The sequence below is a fragment of the Rousettus aegyptiacus genome, unplaced genomic scaffold (assembly GCF_014176215.1).
Source record: "Rousettus aegyptiacus isolate mRouAeg1 unplaced genomic scaffold, mRouAeg1.p scaffold_m13_p_3, whole genome shotgun sequence".
Classification (NCBI taxonomy): domain Eukaryota; kingdom Metazoa; phylum Chordata; class Mammalia; order Chiroptera; family Pteropodidae; genus Rousettus; species Rousettus aegyptiacus.
Window position 1 is genome coordinate 23,054,583 of NW_023416306.1, and position 26,091 is coordinate 23,080,673.

At 38.7% G+C, this 26,091-nt stretch overlaps 1 long non-coding RNA gene across 4 annotated transcripts in view; it reads left to right on the forward strand.

Moving 5' to 3' along the window:
- Window positions 1-9,489: 9,489 nt before the first annotated feature.
- LOC107516405 overlaps window positions 9,490-26,091 on the forward strand; it is an 86,426-nt gene continuing 69,824 nt past the window's right edge. For 3 of the 4 annotated variants that reach the window (XR_001598288.2, XR_001598287.2, XR_001598290.2), the window contains exons 1-2: window positions 9,519-9,591; window positions 22,991-23,462. This is a non-coding gene — a long non-coding RNA (uncharacterized LOC107516405). Of the gene's footprint in view, window positions 9,592-22,990; window positions 23,463-26,091 lie in introns of all 4 variants that reach the window. The other variant, XR_001598289.2, reaches the window with a different exon arrangement.

Below are 26,091 nucleotides of genomic sequence, written 5' to 3' on the forward strand. Positions count from 1 at the left end.
GATGACACAATCATGGCAAGTAGACAAGACTGACCCTCTCCACTTGGAAATCGTTATTTCTTTGTGGAGGTGGGGCTGCTGTCTATCATCCGCAGCGGTTTGGTTACACAATCTGACCCCGCCCCCCTCCCCAGGGAGTTGAGGGAGACAGATTCGGGTAAGCTTCTTCTGTAAACTGTTTAATGCTCTCTCCCCTGGCAGGGCAAGGGAGGTCTGGCCACCCTAGATTGCCTGGATCCTGAGGTGAGTGTGGGGCCAAAGTGAGACCTGTCTCCTCCCTGAGACTTTAGGACACAATTTTGGATGGAGATTAACAGAATTATGGAAGAGAGCGGAGGCTGATATCTGTCCCAAACCTGTTGTAAGAACATAATAGGCAGAAGTGAGTATCATGCACTGAGATATGGAGACAGATGGGCCTTAGACACATAGGGAAGGAAGTAAGAAAAGCAAGGACAGTGGACCAGAAGTGTAGAATGATACTTTGGACAAATCTCAGGGACCAGAGGGCTACATGTTTGCCTGAGTTTGTGTGGATGGATAGGACACTTAAAAGAATTAGAGCTTTAATAGTGGAAATCATTATTATTGTCAGAAATTATTGAATGCATGAAAGAAAGAGAGAGACAAAGAAAAGGAAAAGGATCAAAAGTCAGGTGATATGAATTGGTAGTAGCTGTAATATTCTTTTCTTTCAAAAAGTTATTTTCACAAATTCTTACTTAAAATTTTTTTCCTGATTATCCAAGTAGTATATGTTCATTGTAGAAAGATCAAGAAGATAGAGATAAGTATAGAAAAATAAGGCAAAAATCATCCATAAAAGTAACATTTAACATTTAAAAGTAACATTTTGTAGTCCTTTTCTTGTATACATTTTTTTCCTGAACTAGAGATTATATTCTCTTTAATTCTGTAAAGCATTAAACAGTTTACAGAAGAAGCTTTTCTGATAACTTTTCATAAACATTTAACTAAGTCATTTAAAAACTTTTAATAAGTATTACTTTTAAATATTCATATACATATTTCTTCTCTTGTTATATGTGCTCATAAAAAAATTAAATACCCTAGAATTGTATTAAGGAGAAAGAAAAGTGATCTCGAATATAACTTCCTAAACCACTTTTGATGGTTTAGTTTATATTTTCCAGATGTTTTTCTACATATTTATAAGTTTATGTAGATAATGCTTATACATAGGTATTTTGAAATATTTTGTAATTTATTTTACTTAAATATCATTATCATCAACATTTTTTTCATTGTCAGAGAGTACTACCTTATCCTTTAAGAAATTTCTTCTGGTTACAGAATAAATACTTTTTTAAAAGTATCATTTTTATGATTGTATATTATTCTATCATATAGATACCACCATTTATTTAATAGTTACCCTGTTATTTCCACTATTTTGTTATTATGAACAATCCCATGAGAATTACCTTGGTAATTTCACCCTGTTTTTCTGATTATTATTATTATTTTTTGACTCAACTCTAAAGATTAGAATTTTCACATCAGACTTTAATTACTATATAATATGTATTTGATATTTGCTTTTCCTCTCATAACTACATGCATTCTAAAAACAGTAATATGTCTCATTCAATTATTTTTTCATAAAAATACTTATTTAATGAACAAAGCACATTGTGAAAATAATGTAAAATTTAAAAATATGAAAAAAATCACAATACTGCCACCATAATAAATCATCTTTATTGTTCCATATTCTCATTTAATCTTTTTTCATATACATATATGACTAGAGCTTGGCAAACTATTTTTGGGACCAGATAGTAATATTTTAGGATTTGTGTGCCACATAGTCTCTGTTAAAACCACCTAACTCTTCCATTGCAGTGTGAAAGCAGCCATAGACAATACATAAACAAATAAGCATGATTGTGTTCCAATAAAACTTTATTTACAAAAATAAGTGGCCAGCTTGTGTTTGCTAACCCTTGTTTTAGACATCTGTTTTTATAATTTAGATGAAACTATTTGTTTAGCCATTCATGAAGCAAACTTCTAACTTCCTGAAGCTTTCATGAATTTTTAATTATTTCACTTATTGTTATTCTTCCCAGATCTTTTTAACCACCCTAGAATTATGACGCTGAAGTTTCCACAATAACTTGTTATCAGTATTAAAAAAATTAAATGCATCTATTGATGATAAAAATATGGAATATTTATTTTCAGTGGGTTTCCAGGATGACTCTTAAAAGAAAAATATTCATCTGTAACCCCACACCAGAGCAAAAAGAGTTATGAATTTTTGACTTGTTTTATGAGCTTACTTTTTGAGATTATGTTAATGGAAAAGATGATACAGTGAGAGTAATTTTGAAAAAAGATCACCTCTAGTTCCACTAACCTAATAGATACATTTCTAGTTCTTGCCTACCTGTAAATGTACTTTTATGTATGTGTAGTTATGTATATCTATCCTTTTAAGATATTTTTTATATGTACTATAATGAACACATATTGTAAGCTATGTAAGTTTGTTTTGATCTTCTAAAAGAATTTCAAAATGCTTTCACCTCATTCAGGGCAGCTCCCTCTCCATCATTCTGAGGTACCTTCATGCAATCAAGTTTTTTATTTTTGTATTTTCACTTTATACTCTGAAAAATATTTTAACCCAAAGGAGAGTTAAAAGAATAATGTAATAATAACTACATACTCACCATCTAGATTAATCAAGTGATAATATTTTACACCTACATAATTTTTTACTCAATCATTTGAAATTAAAGGGCAGGCATCATGATACTTCTAAATACTTCTGCAGATATTTCCTAAGAATAAGGTTTTTTCCCCCTACATAACCATGGTACCATTATCACACTTAAGACAACTAATAATAATTTCTAATATCATCTGACATCTAGTCTATATTCACATTTTCTCAGTTACTCCTCAAATATATAGTTCCATTTGGAATCAGGATCCAAGATTTATATATTACATTTGTTCATTTGTCTTTTCAATCTTTTTTAACCTAGAAGAGTCCCTTGGCATTTTTTACCATTACATTTGCTTTTGAAGTGACTGTAATCATTGTACTTATTCCATAGTTTGCGTTTGTTTGATTGTTTTCTCATAGTATCATTTAGACTGTTTATCTCCTAGGCTTCCTATACACTATACACTAAGTCTTAAAGTGAAATAGATTCAGGCTAAACCTAAAATGATAAGAATATTTCACCATTTGCTCCTATCAACTTTGATTCATTAGACATTCTCTTATATATAAAAATATGTTCCATGTGTCATGGTAGATAAGATCTGCTTTGGAATCGGAGAGGTTTTATAGCTGGAGACCTTGGGAGCGTTATTTCATTCCTTTGAGCCTTAGTGAAAAGGGAGTGGAAGACACTCAATAAATGTTTACTCTCTTCGCCTAGTCTGTAGATTCTTCTGGATCTCACAAAGCACCACCAGGATAGATATCTCAAGCACATTTGAAGAGCTCACGTTTCCTAAGTAAGATAGCAGCACCAAGACAGCAATCATTTCTGCGGAGACAGTATCATCATAATGCAATATTAGCTACTGAGCTCTTCTATCATTTCCTTCTTTGAGAGTTATGACTGTGGCATTGAGGATTTAAGACCCACAGCCCGAACACTACTTACTACAAATCTCTCTCAAAGCTGCTGCAATAAATCTCATAGAGGAAAGTCATTGCATAAAAAAATATCCCCAACTCCAGGGAGCTAGCCATTTATTTTCCTAGAAAAGAAGGGCTGTGATGAGAGACACTCCATGCTCCTTTAACTCCACGGAATGAAACCCAACAAAGCATTCATCCTGGAAAACTGAATGATGGGCCCATTGAGTGAAGCTGGGGAAGGAAGGCGGAAAGAAAAGCACCCCACCCATGGCCCTCTCAGGGATTTCTTCTTAGCCTAGGGATTGAATTGAATAGAATCAGAACAGCTGAAGGTGAAGTTCCTGAAGACAAACGACCTTCAGAGAGATGCTAAGACAGTGGTCTAAACCTAAGCCCAATCTGTGCCACAGATTTATTTTGTCTGCAGTGTTTAAAATGTTTTTATTTAGTTCCCAACATTTAAAAATAAAAAATTACATGGAGAAAGATAAAATCCAGATTTCTGATGTCTCTAAACAAAATGGAATATCTGATAACAATGGGTGAGATACCTGAATTCCTGCACCCTTTGGACAGTATTATGCATGCATGATCCAATTTGCGACATTGTTTCCCCTTCTACCTTACTTGCCTTCAAAGCAATGGAATTTGCACTCCTCATGCTAATCTGTCACCCCAGGGTATATTCTCATACCCTTTAATCCTACCTCTCTTGCATCACAGGTGTATTCATAGAATAGAAAATACAACTGACACTCTTAAACCATATCCTCATGTACATTTAGAAGATATTTCTACCATGGCAGAGAGGCAGCCTGGGGTAAAGCAGAGAGCATGGGCTGTGCTCAAGAGGTAGACTTCAGCTCAAATCCTATCTTTCCCTTACCCTGAGATATTGTCCAACTTGCTAAATTCCTGTTGAGGCTTTGCTCAAAATTTGCTCATCACAAGTGGTTATAATAGTGTCACCCGCTTTTGGCGAAGACTAAGTGTAGCAATGGGTATAAAGTGCCCGGCACCTTGAACATGCCACCGTCTCCCAGCTTCTCTGACCTCATGCTCTCTTGGTTCACTCCCTTTCATTGCTTCTTTGTTTTATCTTTTCTCTCTTTTGAAGGCACCACTTGCTGGAACATTCCATAGAATGTCAGTGCTCCTCAGAAGTAGATTATAGCACAATATAATTTTCTGTTTTGCTTTTTTCACTTATCATTACACAAACTTTTTCCTTTACTATGGTACATTCTTCAAAATAAACATTTAATGGCTGCACAATATTCCATTGTGTGAATAGATTATAACTTACCTAATCATTCCTCTAATATTAGACATTTAGGTTATTCTAATTATGAAAGGCAAGAATGCCAAGAATATTTTCTTTTACTTGGCATTTTCCTCCTTTGGGATTTTTCTCAGGATAATTTCATTTTTTTTTTCTTCCTTTTTGGCCTTTTCTTCTTCTCCTCTCTCTCTGTTCCTGAGTGCCTACATGTGTTCAGAGGTTTAAAGTATTTTCTCTGGTGTCAACCTGAAGAAAGAAATTGTGGTATCAATAAAGAAAATAGCCATATACGTTTATAATTTACTTGTCAGAAAGGCCCTAAATAAGCCTGATGTCCATTTGGAACTGAGGTGCAACAGCTTGGTGTATAACTAGTCTCAGTGTGGGTTTTAAAAAACGAATGCCTAGGATCTTTACAAGTATGCGACACCGTGGTGGAGCAATGTCTTTGCAAGTGGGGAGAGTTCTTTACTCGTGTGGCAAGTCCTGGTACAGGGTCAGAGAAAACTGCATCTAGAGTAAGAAAGGAGTAAGTCTCATCCAACTCAGAGAAAATGGTAATTTAGAAGTAAAGGAGGAAATGTTAGATTCAGTTAATGAATTTTAAGTACCTGCTATGTGCTAGGCATATTGACTAGACAATGCCATTGGTCCAGGACAGCTTGGCTGCTGAATAGAATGTCCTGATAAAAGTGAGAAATACAAATTCAGCTTTGATAGTGAAATAGGGTTTAGGCTGAAACATAGGGAAGCCTGCCAAAAGGAAGCAGTGGGTAAATTGATATATGTGACAATTTGGGCATTGGTAATTCAATGAGTGGCTAGATGTCTATTTTGGGACTCTACTTCTCCTTATGGAGTGATGTTCCACCAGGGGTCACCAGGATAAATTGATGAAGACAAACAACAATCTTACACAAAGTATATTTGGAGGCTTTATGGTCCATGTGAAGCTCAGCTGGCAGCACGGAAGTAGGCAATAAAATGTCTCAAAGTCAACTCAAAGTAAAAAGCCTTTTCCAACAAAGTTTTTATGGGTTAATTACTTTTCCCTCATTGTAACATCTTCTCCACTCTCCACCAGATTTAGCACTCCCTTCTTGTTGTGGATTAACAACCGTATCTTATAGGTAGGACTATTACTGAGAGAAGCAGAGAGAGGAGCATTTGCTATTTCTCTTTGAAGAGCCCACTCATACACTTTTTCTCTTTTGACTGCTTGGTAACTTGGATATATCTGGCGAGATATCTCTACTGACTCCGTGGGATCCAAAGATGCTATTTAAATACACACAGCTCTTCACCAAATTTGAACGGCAAAAACCCATAAATCTTAAATACCAAGTAAGGGCAAAGTAAAGCTTCCTAACTGGTTAACAAAATTTTGCAGTAAAATGTCTCTAGCCAAGAGAGAACACAGATCTGCCTTTAGCTGCTTCTGTTTTTTAAAATGAGAAATGCAGCATGTTTGAGAAAGTAAGAATAGGAAGGCTTCAAGTTTTCTGTCTTACAGGCTGGGACAGTACAACTGAACCCAATTCTGCTTGGGTGTTCTCCATTTCGCTTAAGTAAAACCTATAGGTCTATTGTAACAGAAAGAAAAAGTGACGGGAAGATTTTGGCTGCCTTTTCATTTTCAAGTCCTGAAAGGTTCATTTTCTTCCAGGGAAACTTGGAAAAGAGAACAGTTAAAGAGCAACCTCAAAGGGGTCTCGACTGCAGAAAAAACATTTGAGAGGAGATTTTTTTTTTTTTTTGAGACTTCCACTAATTTCAGTGTATTGATGAATTGAACACAGTCCCAACTATCCTGCTATGGGAAATGAAACATTGATCTGAAGTCAGATTTCAGGAACACCCAGGAAAGTTTGTAAACTTAACGAAATCCCAATTCGGCTACTTTCAGGCACTCGTCACAGACTCTGTCCTTCTCTTTGGCTAAAGTGGCTGTTGCATGAGTTCACTAGCCAAATACATGGCTAGAATGTAAAAGACTTAAGTTTCCTACATCACTCCTCCCAACTGGCCACACCTACTACTATTGCCTCCTATCCGTGATTGTGAAAGCAGTCAACTTCTGACCTAACAGAACTGTTAGCTAACCAATGCATGTTGTTTTAAGCTACATGTTTGTGGTAATTTATTACACAGAAATAGAAAATGATTACGCCTACCTATCTCTTTCGTTACCCAGGAAAACACCATAAGGAGACCCATTACTCAGCTGTACAGTCTAGGAAAAAATGGCACAGAACAGAGCACCCGTACTGCCCTCTGGTGTACCTCTGTGATAATACAGGCATGTTCAAGTACAACACCCTTTCTGAGAAAGCAGCTGGTTTTTTAAATTCTGATTAATAAAACCATGGAAATATTTTTGCCTGCCTAGCGCACGAGTCTTCTTTTTAGAGTAAAGTAGATCCAACTGAACGGTTTTACCACATCCTAATTTTCCTAAAATGTGCAGTGAGAAACTTATTGCACCCAATAATTCCACATTAACAATAACAGGATAAGAAAAAGTGACAGTTTGTGAGGGATAGCTTATCAAAGACTCACATCCTCCCACAGCCCAGTTCATGGTCCAGAGAGCCATGTCAGGGAGCATCCCAACTCTGCTCGGCAGCCTGCTCCCATGAACTCCAAGCCCCATGTGTACGACCTGACTACCCCATCCAAACAAGCTCCTAGGGGAGAAGCATGGCTCCTCTCCTTAGCTAATCACCCTCCAAAATCCCCTCAGCCTCCTTCTAAGTGAGGCCAGTTCCCCCTCCCTATATACTTCACTCAGGCCTTGTTCTTTGCAAGCCCAGGCAAGTTCAACCGCATTTGCGAAAATCCTTCCTTTCTTCTTAGTAGACCAAAAGCCTCAGAGACTGGGAGGGCACCAGAGATGTATTTTAAAAATTGCCTAGGTTACATTTATTTAGCTTTATGTTGTCTAGGCCCATTACCTGGCACTGCTAAAGAGTGTTTCAAGAAAATGCAAAGGAGATGTGTTTCCAGACAAATTAGAGTGCATTACCACTCCACAGTTTCTCCTATTATTACTACTATCCATTAGTTTGGCACATTCGTCACAATTAAGTTATACTCCCCCGTCCTTAACGGCAGAGGTTCTATATAAATTATTTGGGATTCCTCTGCACAGAAGATTGTTCTCTTTCTCCCCACTTATTTATTTAGTTAATCATTTGTTTATGCCAGTATGAACTCATGGATATTTACTTTACATTTTAGGTTATTTTCCAATACTACTTTCTTTATTTTGTCATCTCCTGTGGAACTGCAAGAAAGCATTTTGCCAGCCTGGGTAGGGCTTGAGGTCTTCCCCTGAGCTTTACTCTGGTTCCACTCCAGGAAACAGAGGTCTTCCCTAGGGGTAGATAGCTCCAGACTGCTCTCACTCCTCAAATCAAGGGAGAGAGAAGATTGCAAAGAGCGTTCAGAAAGAGCCCAGAGGACCTTAGCACTTTAGTTTCTTTCTTTCTAAAACCAAAAACGTCACTTCCTGGCACTGTGGTCCAAGAAATATTAAACCTGATCAATTCATATCAGCATCATTTTCTTAATTGTGGGGATAGCATGGGGCTTGGCAGAATGGATGAAACCTTGATTTCTCTCTAAAAGTGAAATATCTTACATGACTTCCGATTGTTGATTTCACATGACAGTACTAATTTTTATTTAATGCCCTTTAAAAGACTGAGTGTCGAGGGCAGGGCTGTGCTTTGTATAGCTTTACATTCTTTATAGCATCTGGCATTAGGCCTGGCATATTTAGGCACTTCGTAAATGGCAGCTGTGTGAATAAGGGAGTATTATTATTTGGGGGTCTTGTTGAAAATGGAATCATGCAGGAGAAAGTGTTTGGAGATGGCTACACTAATGATTCTGATATTTGTGAGGCCATCCTGTAAAGGGGGTGTTTTGAGGACAAAGTATTCCAGAAGAAGTAGCTTCCAGAAGCACAAGAAAGGCTTTTATTTTCAAAAATGCGACCCAGATGGCAATACCAGATAATAAATATAATGATACTTAAAAAAAAAAAAATGAGCCCAGGACTGACAACATCTGGCTTTAGATTATAAATTGGCTCATTATCAGAAAAAAAAAAAAAAAAAAAAAAACTTGTTGAAAGACAGCAATGATCAACGGTTCGACATAAGCCTGTTCTAAAAATCGGGCAGTTATTTGCACATGTAGTTTATAGCTTCTCAATATGGATAATTGTGTTCCAAGATGAGCACCAGGGATAGGAAATCAGAGTTTGGTGTCCTGGTCAGATCACCTGGAAAATAGGGCTAATTGGGCTGCCTTCCTGGGAGTTTTGCTTCATTAAAATTTGCTTGTGAGCTCAGAAAGTTTGGATCAAAGACTCCACAACACTGTGCTTGGTTTTATTATTTAAATACAAACTACTTAGGCTGTTTAGTTGTTTTTCAAGTCTCTCTGTTATTTTTTGTTACATTAACACTTTTTATCTAGATTCGCCCCTTTACTTCCTTCTTTAGAAGCATTTAAAATATGCCGAAAGACTCAGATACCTCCAAGGTCACACATGATCAAAGAGAAGACCAGCTGGAGCAGTGTTCACTACAACAAGCAGCCTGCTGGAAAAGAACATGGGCCTTAGTGTCAGATGGCTCTGAAGTGGAATCAGGAGCCTAACACATAGAAGGTATGTGACCTTAGACACCTTATTCAGTGTTATTGGACCTCGATGGGCTTGTCAAGAAAAATGGGAATAATTCCTGCTTTGTAGTGTAGCTTTAAGAATCAGAAATCATATTTGTATGATTGTTGGAGCATAACAGATACTAAAGAATAGCAATTATTATCATCTTTCCCCAAACAGCAAAATAGGAAGCTTGGTGAGAAGTGGAGGTTAAGGAATTCTTTCCTTCACGGTGTTCCGAGCTGGGAACAGGGATAACAGGGATCTCTAGTTATAAACATGATGGGCGTATCTGTAGGCAGCTGTGAACTCCTCAGTTTCCTTGAGCTTAACCAGCATCAGATATAAAATAAATGTGCCTAACATGTTTAAAGTTTGAAAGAAAGCAGGCGATGGAATGAGTGAGAACCAGATGGATGGGACTGAAAGAAACAAGGCATTCATTGTCTTCAACAAGAGTACAGATTACCCTGACTCCTAAAGTGGAATTGAGGTTCGCTGAGGTAAATATAGAGTAGTGGCTAGGAGCTCAGACTTGAGTCAGACTCCCGACATACTCTAAATGCGCTTCAGTTTCCTTACCTGAACATGAGTATTGTTAGTCAGGAGACTAGGGTATGCTGCAGTAACAAACGACTCCAAAAATCTCAACGACAAACAACAAATGTTTCTCGTTCATGTCCTGCATGAGTCGGCTATGGCTCTGCTCCATGCCGTCTTCATCCTCAGACACAGGTTGACAGAAGAGCCACCTACCGGCACCCTGCGAGTCATCGTGACACGGTGAAAAGAGAACAAGGCAAAACATACACTGGCTTTTAAAACTTCTCCTTGGAAATGATATGTGACTTTTATTGGCTAAAGCAAATCATATGATTACTCCTTAGTCCAACAGGATGGGTATGTCTAAATCTGCCACAGGCAGGAACACTGCAGGGAGGGAAACCAAGATATTTGGTGAATAGTAATTTATTTATCACAAAGATAATAATTATAAAAGTCCCTACCTACCTCACAGGTTGCCCTGACAACTAAATGAGTTAAGTTGCTAGTAGGGTTGGTTTCTGGCGAGGACTTTCTTCCTGGCTTTCAGACAGCTGCCTCTCCCTGGCTGTTCCTCTGTGCACACACACACTCCTGGTGTCTCTTACTATTCTTATAAAGATCTGGTCCTATTGGATTAGGGAAGCAGGTTTTAAAAAGAGAGAGAGAGACCTGAGGCTGAAGAGATAGAGGGAAGGTGAAGAAGGAGAAAGAAAGAAGTAAGAGAAAGAGAGACCCCAACCTGTGAAAGCCCAGGGAGAGAATGCTGCAGGGGGATAGGGAGACTCGACAACTGGGGAAGTGCTTGGCATGGGTTGCTAACTGCCTTGGTCGAACTCCTCCTCTTGCTTGGGCTAACGTCATCCCAGTAGGTTACGCCATTTATTAAAATACTGAGTTCCTTCAACTGCTAGCATCTCTTTCACACTCCTTTAATTGTTCTCATCAACCTTGAGTAAATGCTGGATGGGATGGTCAGAGCACTCTTGAAAAAATTAATTTTCTCTGGGTTTCAAACTTTGGTGATAGAGCATTCCTGACTCAGAAGTCAAGGTGAGGGCTATGCTCAGAAAGAGGCTGGCACATTCTGTCCCCAGGCTCCGACCTGTGACACAGGGTGAAGTGGCGGAGGGTAAGGATGCTTTCTGGATCTTACTCTAGTAAATGCTCACGTCTGTTAACTCATATTCACAACTCAAGGCTGTATTATCACCTCCATTTTACAGATGGGGAAACCAAGGCACAGATTCAGTAACTCACCAGGGCTCATGGTTTGAGTAAGCTGCTGAGTTAGGATATGAATCCAGGCAATTTGCTCCAGAATCCATGTTCTTGATGACTATAATCTAACATCTGCCTTTTAATGCATGCTTGGGGCACTGATTTCACTTTTTTTTTGTGGCCTAACAAAGCAAGCGATCCCTGATTTGGAGTTCTGGACATACAAAACCTATAGTAAGGTTTCTTTGCTTATAAAATAACATTTATTTTATTAAGAAAACTGCTGTCTATTATTATTATTACATTGGCTACATTCTACATTAATTTGTTTCCAGAAACATAACCAGCACAAATGTTAAGAGCTTCTTTCTGGCCTAGTAGGGGAGTGTTGGTCAGTCTGAGTAAAAGGTGCCCTTTTGGGAGGTGGCTCCCTAAATTAGCCTTTGGACTCTGAACCTTCTCTCTGGTTCTCAAGAATCATTCTCTGCACTGATTGCCTCCTCTCAACTCCCACCAGCAACTCGCCTCCCCTTGACAATCATTAGCTGTCACAGCCTAATTTTATTGCTGAGTCAGACAATCAGCCTTAATTGCCCATTTCCACCTCCAGCTGTGTGTCTTCCTTGTGGGAGGGAAAAAAAACCTCTCTCAGGGCTTGGTGCCTGCTCATCCTCTTGGATCGGATGCCCAGGGTGGCAGTGTAGGCTGCTTAGACTCTTCTGCAACTCTCTTTCCTCAGGTTCCCCATTTTTCTGGGCTGTGCTAGAAGAAGAGGAGGGTTTGTTCGTGTGCTGAACCTCTCCTACAAGCCTGCCAGCCCGACTTCACTTTGTCCTCTTCAAGCAGCTGGCCGGTGCTGTGTCCGGATCCTCTTTTCATCCCTCCAGACTCACTGTTGCTCTTCCCCACACTGCTACCTGCCCTGGAAGGTGGACCTTTTTGGACCCCATCAGAGGGCTGCTTTGCTTTCCGAGTCCAGAAAGCAACTTTCTAATTGGGTCCAGCATGTGAGAAGCTTCGAGGGGAGACCTGAGGAGGTCAGGACGTTTATTCCCCTGGCACCCTCCTTGTGAGATCAATCTCCTCTGGCTCTCGAGATGGAAGGTCAGCTCCTCTCAAGGTGTCCCTTTTCTCAGGCCTCTTTCTGAGTGCTGCTAAGCATGCCGTCCTTTGACCCTTGAGTGTGTGATTGATTGAATTATTGGCCTCAGTTCTTTGCCCCTCCTGGTATCCATATGCTTTGCCTGGATGTGACTCTGTAGTTGCTCCCGTAAAAGGAGAGGAGTATTTCCCCTGCCCCTGGGCTTGGCTCTGTGACTTGCTTCGGTCAGTGGAATGTGGGTGGAACCAATTGTTTTTGCCAGTTTCAAGCCCAGGCCTTTGGAAGCATCTTGTGTTTCTGTGTGCCTTTTCTGGGCATCTGCCATCTCCATGAGAGCTTCCCCTGGGCACTGCTGCCTCTTCAGTTCTGGGCCCCAGAATGAACCCATCTGGGATAGGCAAGAGCTGGATCTGCGGAGAGGAGACAAGTCTGCTAGACACCGGCTTAAAGCAGATCCCCATAATGATCTAGATGCCCTCTAGCTGACCCACAAAACCCTGAGAAATAAATGCTATTGCTGCATTTCACCAAGATTGTGTGATAACGGGTGGTAACACCCATTATTACTAGCACCAGGGTTACTGCAGTATGCCTGCGCTCTCCCTATACCCTGCTCTTATACTATAAATGTCCCCTTCATTAAACTCTTGGGGAATCATCCTAATTTGAGTGGCATCTGTTTCCTGTAGTGACACTGAATGAATGATAGGGTCCAGTTCCTCCCCAATGCTATATCGCATTGCTAGCAAAGCTCACATTGCTCACATCGCTAGAAAAGCCCCCTCTTCCTTGTTTCCCATTTGCTACCCCACATTCAACTGAAACCCTAACCCTAGAAGCCAATAATAACAGCTGATTTTATTCTTTTTATGTATTAATTTGTTTTTAATTTTTCAACTTTTTATTTGAAAAAAATTTACAAACATGTATACAGGTAGAGATATTATGATAAACAGCCTTGTATTCATGGCTCAGTTTTAACAATGATTAACGTTTTGCCAATTTTATTTCAACCATTCCTTTCCTGTGTGTGTGTGTGTGTGTGTGTGTGTGTGTGTGTGCGCGCGCGTTTCTCTCTTCTAGATTTAGTGGCCTTTCAATTTCAAGAGAATCCGAAGGTCCCACTTAGCTCTAATCTTCTGTCACATCACTGTGGAATTCGCTACTATTGCTTACCCTTGCAGTCTCCTGTCTCCTTTTATCTCCTGTGACTGCTCTCTGTTTCCTGTTTTTGATTCCCGACCTGGCTCTTAAATGTCAGCGTTCCCGAGGGCTTTGTTTTCACTTGATTTCCTTCTCTCTCTGCTCTCTTCCTGGGTAGTCTCATCTACTCCCATGGCTTACTCTGTGAGCCTGCTCCACATTCCTGGGCTACACTTTCTGTCTGCCCACTAAGTATCTTCACTTGGATGTTGCATGTACTTCGCATTGAGCATATTCAGCCTAAACCGAATTTAGCAATTTCTCCTTGAATCCTCTCCTTCTCCGCCTCTTCTTCTGGGTTTCCTATCTCAGTTCAGACCTTCCCTAGTGTCCGGTCACATAACTAGATATCTTATACCTCACTTTAAGCCAGACTTGACTATTCCACTTCTGAACGGTCTTTCCAATTCTTCCTGTTTCCATTTCCATCTCCATGGTTTAGGCCCTCATCATCTCTCACTTGGGACATTCTGGTATTCCCTCTGACGAGTCTCCCAGTGCTGTTCCTCTCCTAAGTGCTAGTATCATTTTTCTAAATGCTAATCATACTAACCTGAGCTCAAGTTATAAATCTTCTAAGATCCATTCAAAATATATTCTAAACATCGTTGGCATGATATTAAAGCCTCTTCACCATCTTTTCTTCTAATCTCATTTCTTATACCCTGTCCTCCTAATATATGGTCCTACTTATTTTCCCCCTAATACACCATATGCTTTCATGTGGCCTTTGCTCATGCTGATCACTATTTTATTTTTTAAGATTAAAGAGGACAAGGTTCTGGTTCTCAAACACTAATTTCAAAGTGTCCCTTCCACAGATCTGGAGTCTCCTTCTCCTTTTGAGACCCTTACGGGCATTTGAATTTCTTGTTCCTGCCAAAGGAAATAAACATGGTATTTAATTTTTAAAGTAGTCTCATTAGAGGTTTTCTTTTCAAAAGGGGCCCATTTGCTATGGCAATGGATATTGTCTCCATAGAAATACTGGAAGTGTAAAGTTTTGATTTTTCTGTAGGACTTTGTGTGCCCCCAAGGTAGGAATTGTGTGTTACTCATCTTTTTATATATCCCTAATGCCTGACATGTAGGAAATACCCAGAAAATGTTTGTTTAAATTGCATCTAAATTAGCACTGAGACTAGAAAGTAAGATCTGGAGAGGGTACAAATGTTGCCAGCCAATTGCAGAGAAAGCTGCCAAATATATAATCTATGAGCTGAGAGGCTGGGGTCACCCCATTCCCTGCAGTGAGGGCCTCCAAGCCTGTCAGATGTCAGTTGCATTTGCAAAGCTAGGAGTTCAAGTGGAAGGTTGTATTTTTCTTCATTAAAATTGTCATTCCCCAAGGTGGGCCTCTGACAGGAACCCAGTGAGATGTCAAGCTGAGACAGCTGTTGCCAAACCTGGTGGAGACTTTTCAGACAGCCAGGAAATACAGCTGCTGCCTCAGACTTCATCCTTCTCTTCTTTATGAGGTCAAAATGCACAGTAAATAGCAGTAGTGAAATAGTCATTGTATGATGATAGAGTCAAAATTGGATCTGGGACAGATCACGTGGATTTGAGTGTCAACTCTAGTTTTTATTAGCTGTGTGACTTTGAGCAAGTATGTCACCTCTCTGAGCCTCATTTTTTTCATTCATAATACTGGTGTTATGAACATTGAATGAGATAATATATATGAAAGTGTTTTATAAACTGTAAGCCACTCTTAAATTATTAGATAAAATTAAAGTATATTAAAATTATGTTTAATTTTCTTAACATATACACACATTAAGTATAGAGTGGCCAAGTTGAAACATGTTTGCTCACTGTCTGTTATTATGTCCAGCTCTCTACACCTACCTACCTGTCATAGATGCAGAAGTTTATATGTCAGTTTCTGACTTTAAAATAAATTTACAGTCTAGTTAGGAGATGAAACTGATTTATTCCCCACTCCTCAGGTTTCTATAGAAAAGAAGAAATTTTGACTTCCCAACCAAGGTAGAACGTTTCTCTCTATTTCTTTTCTCATTCTCCCTAAGAGAGGAGGACTAATTTACATGATTAGTGAGCTTGGCAAAGGAACTGTGCATGGTAGCTCAACACCTTTCTTCTTTTCTCTTTCTTGAATTACAGGGCTGAGAATGCACTCTTTCTCTACTCTTTGCCCTAGAGTAAGCTTTTGGATGTCATGGGGTGGGGAAAGAGCTGTGGTTGTCCAGCTCTCTCAGTGATTGGGTGGGTAGGTTGAGTTTTGGGGGAGAGCATTAGGATGCACAATGTATCTTGGCACTGAATGCCACTTCCTGCCCTGGATCCCATCCTAAGGTATGTTTCTTTCTTTGAAAGTTCAACATCCAAATTTCCTCTCATTTTTTGGGAAGCACCTGCTATTTACTCACAGAGCTTGGATATCCCTGAGCTCTAACTACCTCTTCCAGTTTAGGTTATTTAAATTAGGCCAGTGCCTTAGGAATTCTAAAGTCTCTCCAGGTGGGCTTACCACTCCAGGTCCTAGAAAGTTCAGAATGCGCTCTAAATCTGATTCTTTCCTATACATCGCATCAATGTAACTTATAAGGTGCTTCTCTATCTCTGGCTCTGAACTCTGTTAAGTGTGGTTTTCTTCTTGTTTTTCGTATTTGTGGTTTGTTAACATTCTTAGATCTGTGACCTAATGTTTTTCAACAAATTTGGGAAGTTTTTGGTCATTATTTTCCAATACTTTTTTCTTGTTTCAATGGAACGGACCAGTAGGATATGTAATAGAATATGTGTCTAGTAGGCTATGTATATATATATGTGTGTGTGTAAAAAGATTTGTTGCAAGGAATTGGCTTATATGATCGTGAGGGCTGTCTAGGCAAGTCTGAAATCTGTAGGGCAGGCTGTCAGGAAGGGGAGTCTAGAACTTCTGGGGCAAGAGTCAATGTTGCAGTCCACAGATGGGATACCTTTATCTTCACAGAAATTCCAGCTTGAAATCCCAATTCTGTTCTCAAGGTTCACTGGAATCATGCAGGATAATCTTCTTTGTATAAAGTCAACTGATTACAGATGTTAATTGCATCTAAAAAAATAACTTTACAGCAACACCAGATTAGTGTTTAAAAAACTGGGTATAATTTGTAACAGTACAATATTATTGATGTTAATACTGACCTTCTTTAAAACTTTAAAAATCATCATACATATAAAATACCAAATGCAAATGCATGTGCAGTTTAAAGACTGACAATGAAATGAACGCTCATACACTAACTACCCAGTTTAAGAAACGGAATTTGAGTAATTTGAAGTCCTGTGAGGCTTTTTCAGTTGTGTCCTCCTCCCTGCTATATGTAAAGTTTAAAACATGAAAAACAATACTATACATTGTTATATAAAAATATAAAAAACATGCAAACAATGATAAACACCAAATTGAAATCAGTGGTTACCTCTGGGAAGAAAGGATATGGGATTGGATAAGGGTACACAATGGTTTCAGTTATATTTGTAAGGATCTATTTTTTAAAAATGTGTCAAAAAATGGGCATAAATGTCAAGATCTACTTAGGTATTTGCTATATTATACTCAGAAGGCATAAAGGCAAAATAGCATAATGGATTGAATGCACAACTTCTAGGGCCATACTGATTTAGGTTCAATTTTGGCTACATGAATTGCTAACTGTAGAGTAGCACGAATCACTTAGCCTCTCTGTGACTCAGCTTTTCTTATCTGTAAAATGTAGATAATACTTTATAGTATTGCTGCGAGGATTGCATTAATTAGTCTATGGAAAGCAATGGAACAGTGTTTGGTATATAATAAGCACACAATAAATATTAATTATTATTAATAGTAAGTTTTACATATTTCATAAACTCTTAAGAAACTGCAAACATATACACGCGCGCGCGCGCGCACACACACACACACACTAATCCAAACTCCTTAACTACAGGGTCACAACCATTTGTTTAAAACTCTTGGAGCTAATGTGTTCATAATTCAGAAATTTTTGTTGTTTATTATGCAACATCACTCTGGGGTCTGGGGCCACACTTTCTAATTATTATTTTTTCAATGAAAATTATGAATATTCATTACATGTGATAAATGAAGACTAAAAAGATTTATGTCAGTTTGGGTTAAGTTTTACCACCAAATAAGTTTGTGGCAAATTTACCCAACACTTTCTGTTTTCAGAATATTTGGAATCTGGAATTGCATATAAAGGCTTGTGGACCTGTGCTATAATGTATCCACCTTGTGAGTATTAGCTTATCTTTTTAAAAGAATGAGACAGAGCTATATATATTGAAATGGAAAGTTAAGTCATATTGTTAAGTAATAATACAACATGTGTCATAGTATTTGGTAGCTGGTCAAATAATACATATTATATGACTCCTATTCATTTACATTTATACATAGAGACTTCCATATTTTCATACATGTATATAATAAATTCATTGAAAGGGCCTGGAAAGACACCTTCCAAACTAGTAAGTGTGGTCACCTCTGGAGAGGAAAGAGGCAGAGGCCATAAGAAGGGGACACTATACTTTTCTCTGTACACTTCTGAATTTTTCAGGTCTTTTAGAAGGTGGTCAACTATATTTGGGTGATAAAAATGGAAAAACTGCTTTAAAAAGTAAATTGAGGCAGTATTGTGTAGGACCTGAAAAATCTGTGTTTAAATCAATGAATGTAAGAGCTGTGAATGTTTTTGAACAGAGTAGTAACAGCAGTCTCAGGAGAGAAGTAAATCAAAACTATAAGGTTCGGATTTAAGTAGGGGAAGAAGAGATATCCCAGGATCAGTCTGTGAAAATTTTCCATTTGAGTTCCAGACTAAGGATCAGAAGAGTAATACTCTGGGTTATTGTCTCCTCTGTTTGTAGTGAATGAACAACCCAAGAGATGAGCTGTGGTAACAACAAATATGAACCTTCTAAGCCACTATTAGAACCTATGATATTTCTATGTCATAGAAAGCAAAGAAAAGGAGAATTTCATTAAGGAGCTGACCAACAGGGTCAAGTGTTGCTTCCACTTTTGCTTCTATCTAATTTATTCTCCAAACAGCAGCTAGAGCAATCTTTGTAAAGCACAAACGTGGTTGTTTCACAACTTCAATGGTTTTCCTAGAATTTTTCTAAGTCAAGCTGGAGAAGAAGAGCTCTCAGTTCGTTCTGGTTGTAAGCCTAGGGCTTCCTGGGGTCATATTTCCTCTCTCTTCACCTGCTTGGAGAAGCCAGCTTGAGAGAGATCCTGACAAGGCAGAAAACAGCAGAGATGAAAAACAGAAAGGAAGACTAACGATATTTAAGCCCCTAAATCCAAGCTCATTTTGAGGCCTGATATGCCTAGCTCTTTTTGAATTTGGTTAAACATTTTTTGCCCATGCTAGTTTGAGTTGAATTTCTATGTCTAGGAGCCCAAAGCATCCTGAATTAATTCAGTCCTCTTCAGTGTTGGATTCTTTAGAACATTTAAGTGGAGCTCAAATTATCTTCTGGCAGCACATTTGAATTGTTCTTCTGGAAAGGTTTTTGAGGATTTATGGCATCTAACATCTCTATGTCTGCCTTATACATGGCTGAAAGGGAGAAGTAGTGTGAGGTAACTCAAGGAGTCATTACATTTATATTTTAAAATACATCCTGTCACTAAAGCAGTCATTAGGCTTACCATTATTCCAGTTCCCCTTTCTGTCCTCACTCTTCTTGACATTGGATGTAGCCATATGGTTTGTTTCGGCAAGTAGAATACAAGTTGAAGTGACATGTGACACTTCTGGACAGAATTTTCAAGAGTTTGTGTACAATTTGCAGTTCCTTTCCTTCCTGCTACTTTGGAGATGGTGGAGGCACAAGTTGAGATGAAACTTTCATCATCCGAGTTACTATGAGGGGCTGAAACCCCCACTTTGGTCATGTAGGTGATAAATTAATGTTTGTTAAGTCACTGAAATGTTGGCTTTATTTGTTACCACCGTAAAACCTATCCTATCCTGATTGATAGCAACCATTAAAAAAAAGTGCAAATTATAAATTCTGGAAGATGTTGAATTGGACTTGAGTATTTGTAATGAAAATAATTATGGAAGTAAAGATTTCAACTGTTGTCTAGAAGAATCATTTCTCTTAACTACTGCAGATTTTGTAGACCTTACGTTAAATTAATTTTTTGGTACAGTTTGCTAATTCTCTCAAATCCGTCTTACAGCCCTAGATAAAGATTTTATTTTGCTGTACCTTTTTTCAAAGTTTTATTTTTGGCGACCTCTGATTTTTATCAAACATTTTTCATTAGGATCTTTTCAAGTACAATTCAATTTGGGTATGCTTGAAACATAAGCCACATTTTTTTTTTTTTTTTTTTTTATAAAGAAGAGCCTTCTAGCCCTTAAGATTCCATTTTTATTTTTGATGGTTTGCTGTAGTTTCCTTCAGTCTTTGCTCTAGCCTCATTCTTAAGAAATTGCTTGTTTGGATTTCTAGGGCAGAGTTTTATACGTAGAGCAAATGGGTCTTAGGCATATTTACTATATTATTTATTGGATGTAAGTTATGCAAAAGTGATTTCTACTGGATTTGGGGTGAGTACAACCTAAGGGGAAGAGATTACAATTATATCCTAACCTACAGTGCATTTGTAGCTTTTATATAGTGTAAAGTCACTATATAAGTTCATCTTATGATAATTGGATTTTCTCTATTGTTTTGAAATTGTACTGTGTAATTCAAGTTAGGATTCTTCAATTTCCCCAAATTTGATATATAGATTTTGCTATACATCTTATTTATTATTGCTTGCTATATTTAAGTAATATATTGATATCAACATGTTGGGAGCACCTATATCCACTTAGATATTTGTTTATTTTTATTAAAAAACTTTTAAAATTATTTTTTACACTTAGATAATTTTTTGCTGCTTGTGAACAAATGTTAACAAAATGCACAAGATACCAAGATCCCACAAGAAGGTGAACTAATCGCCTACACCCTCAAAAAGTGGTAGCTGCAGTTGGAGGTGAAGTTCAGATTCATAGTGGTTTTAGAACATGCATGTGCATGCATCTTGAATTTAGAGATGGGTTTGATTGGTTATATTGTCAACCTCTTGATACCAGGGGCTATCACAATGTTGATGAAATTCTTAGGATTCTGTGAGCCAAACTGACTGGAATCCAGGGAGCCCACAACTAAGAATGGGAAAGGAAATCCTGGAAGTGATAACATTGATCATTGTGCAGAATGATCTTGTGCAGATATCTGGCAAGAATAATGTAACCATAGCCTTTATTGACTTTCCATCAGTCTGCCACCGTAAGTATCACAAGCTCAATATAAACACTATGTTATTGATGATTCTACAAAATCTGTATTTTAATAGCCATTAAGAATTCAGGATTGTTTGAAATAATCTCAATCATTAGGATCTAAAACTGTAGATAAAAATGGACACCTGCCCTCCCAGAATAGGAGGGTCAGTGTCCTCTTGGGTACTGATGGTATGGTTTTAATGTCATGGCTTAAGAGTGATCTCAGTAATTAGTTCTGAGTAATCGACCATTGTTAGTGCTTTTGATGCAAAGAATTCCAGAGCTAATGCCATTATCACTGGCAGACATTTCCCCAAATTCAATTAATTTAAATAAATAACAAAACAAAACAAAAACACCAATCACAATCACAACAAAACAAACCAAATCCACATAACGAGTTCAGCCATTCAATTTCCTTGGGGCTAATTCATTCTGCCAAATCCACTGGGAAGCTTAATCCACCAGGAATTACTGACATATTACTGAGAGTTTTTAATAACCGTTGGGGGTGACTGTTAACATCTGCTTTGGAAATTTTCTCATTCAGAATAATCTCAATCATGCTTTGTGAAACATCATTTTGTGTGGAGGGATCCAAGCTGCTTCCTGAAAGGAAAAAAAAAAAAAAATTGCCTGTAGGTTCATCTCTGTGGAGAAAGAGTAACTTCTGATTCAAGTGGAGATCCTGGCCAGGTACCTTAGTTTTTAAAATAGGGCAACAACGTTACTACCTATACTAGTATGTTCTTGCGCAGTGATACGCTAGCTATGGTTTGTGAGACTGTGACGTCTCTTTCCACATTCATGGTCATTTTTGTCAAGTTGGTAACTCGAAATGGTCATGATAGGAGTATTTACTCCAGCGTTTCTCACTGAGGGTGATTTTGCCCCCTAGGGGACATTTGGCAATCTCTAGAGACATATTTTATCACGACTGGGGGTTTGCTACTGACATCTAGTGGGTAGAAACCAAAGATGCTGCTCAATAGCCTACAGCGCAAGGGACTGCACCCCATAACAGAGAATTATCCCACCCTAAATCCATTTGAGGTTGAGAAACTTTGATTTATACCACGCAATTTGGCAAACATAACAAGTCTGGACTTTTTTTTTTTTTTTTTGACTGCCAGTTTACCGACAACTCACCCCCGAAGTAAGTTTGTATACCTTTACCACCGTGTGACCTCTAATTCCTATCAGAAGTTCACTGGGGGAAGCGATGTTCATGGAAGACTGAAAGCCATGCTGTCCCCTGGGTAATTCATACAGAGCATGGGTTGGCAAACTTTTTCTGTAAAAGGCAGATTTTAGCCTTTGCAGACCATGTGATATCTGTTGCAACTACTTATATCTGCCATTATAGTATGAAAGCATCCACAGACAATGTGTAAATGAATGAACATGGCCGTGCTTTATTTACAAAGCAGGGTGGTAATTTGCTGACCCCTGACTTAGACTGTTAGCTTAGCCCCATCTCAAATTTTATGTACATACAAGGCACCTGGGAATCTTGTTGAAAGGCAGATTCTGATCCAGTAGGTCTGGTATAGGGCCTGAAATCCTGCATTTCTGAAAAGCTCCCAACTGATGTTGATGCTATTGGTCTTAGAACCACAATTTGAGTAGCAAGGTCCTAGAATATCAATATTTTGGTAATAAATTCTCCCTAGATGATTCTTACCACTGAACTGTATCTCAGCGGTGGTTTTCCTTGTAACTGTTATATATGTATGTATGTATGTATGTATGTTCATGATTTTGGTTTCTGCTTTAATTTATAATTTGAAATTTCACTGTGTATGTTCTTATTTTAAATCCCTTAAATCTTTTGGAGGTAATGAGATGAGAGACAGAAATAAATCTAAGACGAATAACTTCTAATGCACTTTTTAAAAACAATCGTGAAATGTAAGTTTAGCTTGATACTAATTAGTTGTACAAATAATCCAGACATAACAAATAACCACATTTTATGTATTTTATGTTATATTTTATGTTAATTTTGTTATTTCTTTAGGACTGGAGTTTTTCGATGCTTTCAAATTTGGGATCCTGAAATTTGGATGTGTTTATGTCTGGCTTAACGTACATCTGGTCAAGCTTAAAACCTCCCTTTTCAGATTTTGCTGATCCTCTGGGCCAATATAGAATGGTCCTCAAGATGCCAGTCGCTTCGATTTACATTCTCTAATCTTGTCCATGAAGGGTTTCTGTACAAGATCAAGTTTCTTCTTTAACGCCACTGTTGTAGCAGCAGTGATCTTCCGCCAAGGAACTGAGACGGCTCATGGAAGGATACGAGAACCCGAACACCTCTGAGGAATCACGGGGATTCTGTAACACGCATAGAAACCCTACGGACCCCAGCGCCAGAGCGGCCACAGCTCCACTTCCGTCCCTAGCCCCGCCCCTACCCACCTCGCAATGCATTATGGGGCGCTCCTTCAGTCAGGCGAAGCTCACTGGACGAGGAACATCTCAAAGGCCAGGTACGATTGAACTTGAATGCGCTTTTAAAACATACACTCCTTCAATTTATATTTGGGGATTAATAGTAGGTTTTGTGCCCATCATCTTATGTGATCTCACAGATTTGTAAGTTATCCTGTTTCACCGAAGGAGATAACAGCATTTACTCTTCTCACAATGGAACTTTGGGATTAAAATGCCTAGTTTAAGCGCACCTTTTCAGTCTCGCTGTGTGTTTCCGCTCGAAGCCTTTAGCAAAGGTCAAGAGATAGCAAAGGGGCCAGTGGACTGTGCTGAACGGCAGAGGGTGGACCTTCTGGCCGCAGGTGAAGTCTTTCAGCCACGGATTGAACAGTTCCTTTGGCTGTTGACCATATTCGCAGTGTCTCCTAGAGTTGTGAACAGAAGTAGAGAGAGGACGCCGTGCACCGAACGCTTGTGGGATCAGACTTGTCTTGAAATGATGGGGCCACACTCTGGTGTCCAGGTGGTGGAGGCCAGCCCTCTCTGCTCTTGATTTCCTTTGTCACTAGGTGGCAGAATATAATTAAGATGTCAGATTTTTTCCACATAACATTAGATGGTGTTTCTGGTTCTTTCCTAATGACCTCTTTCGTTACTTTGCAATATTTGCTAATGTCACTTAGGGATGAGGCAATGAAATAAAATTTCCTTGTATAAACACTTTCGATACTTATCCAGGAGTTTACTTCTTTCATTTAACTGGCTTACCTCTTAGGAAGAAGCACCCTTAACATAAAGTGCATTCTCTTCCTAAGGGCCCTGTTTGTACAATCTAAGCTTTTTATTTTTACATATTATTTTGTTATTCTTTCGAAGCAAATCTCAAACATTGTTTCACTTCACTTACACCATTCCAGTATGCATCTTTAAAATAAGGACTATTGAATCTGTTTAATTTCGATGATTAACAATAGAATAATGAAATATATTCCTGTGGGTCATGGTATAAGGCTATGCAGTTATCCACAGGAGCCCAGTTTGATGGGGGAGAGGGTTTGGGAGGGTGGGGATGGGGGCAGAGTGGGACAGTATGGGGGTGGGAGTGGTGGTGGCATGTGCGGTTTGATTGGAAAGGGCCAGTACCCCTGCCTGTGGATTCTGGGGTGTATTCTGCCGAGGAAAATACATCCCTGACCCAATATGGATCTCCCTTCAGCCCTCAGGTAAATGTATGCAAAGAGTTTAAATGAATAGAAAGCAACAGACCAAATGTACGGTCAGCATTTACAAGGTGAGAGTCTCCTCCAGCGTCAGTCTTTCATATGCCCTCTGCGCCATTCTCAGTCATCAAAGTGGTGGAGAGTTTTCAGTTGAATCCCCAGCAGCTGGTAGCCCTCCCTTCTGAGGTCTCAGTCTTGCTTCTGTGGTCTCAGTTTGTGTTCATTTCCTGCTCTTCCAAGGTCACTGTCAGCTTTCACTTCTTCAGCTAAGGATTCTCTTTCCCCATTTCCTCCTGATGAGCACTGGCCCACAGTACTCTTTTTATCCCCTTGCTTTAGCTGAGCTGGGTATACCTTTTCTGCAAGAGGTGCTGTATTTTCCTCTTTCCTCACTTCCTCTTCAAATTCTCACTGTTAAATGAAGGCCTGAGTTGATTCCCCTTTCCACGCTGCTAAGACCGCAAACTTGGCTGGTCTGCCCCACTTCTCTTTTCCCACTTCCACTTCCCCGTGTACTGGCTGTTCACCACACATCAGGGACCGCACCATGTGCTGGGGTTACAAGCGTAAAAGAAACAACACTGCTTTCGAAGAGTTCGCAGTTTGGCTGAGGGCGAGGTGAGCAGGGGAGTGGAGGATGAATAAAAGCTGGGTAACATAATATTATACCAGAAAAAATTGTAGGCACAGGTGATAAGGAACATAGAAGAGGGATCAGCTTACTGTGCTTAAAAGGGGGCTTAGAAAAGGCTTGCCCAGGGTGAGCAATTTTTTTTTCCGTTTTTGTATTTTCATTTTTAATCAGGTTATATATTCATATAGTTCAAATATATATATGAAGATAAATGTACACATATGTATATCTCCCTCCAACCCCAATTACTCTTCTGCCTATCTCTATGCTCCACAAATGAAACCAACCACTGCTCTTAGTTTCTTGTGTGTCCTTCCAGAATTCCTGTATATATACATAAGCAAACATAAATAATGTTTTTTCTCCCATCTTTTTATCCCAAAGATAGCATATTATACTTATTAGTCTTTGCTTTGCTTTTTAAAGTTGGTATAATTATTTAGTGGTTAGTAAAATGGACTCTGGAATCAGAATGCTTGCATTCAAATCCCAGTTGTTTAATTTACTAGCTGTGTGAACTTGGAAAATTACTTCTCATTGCTTTAGTTTCTACATCTGTATCTGAGGTTTTCAGAATCTTGTAACTTTATCATATAATAAACTTTATCATAAACTTTATACACATACATATGCAACTTTGTCATATCCTAAAATTTCTTATAAACATTCGATTCTGTTCTATGGGTCTGTGTATTCATGTACCATTCCCACACTGTTTTAATTTTTGAGGTTATAAATTATGTTTACTATCTGGTAGGGCTAGCCCCCAGGTGGGGCTCAAAGGATGAATGGACTTTCTCAGGCAGAGACAATGACAACAGCAATGATGAC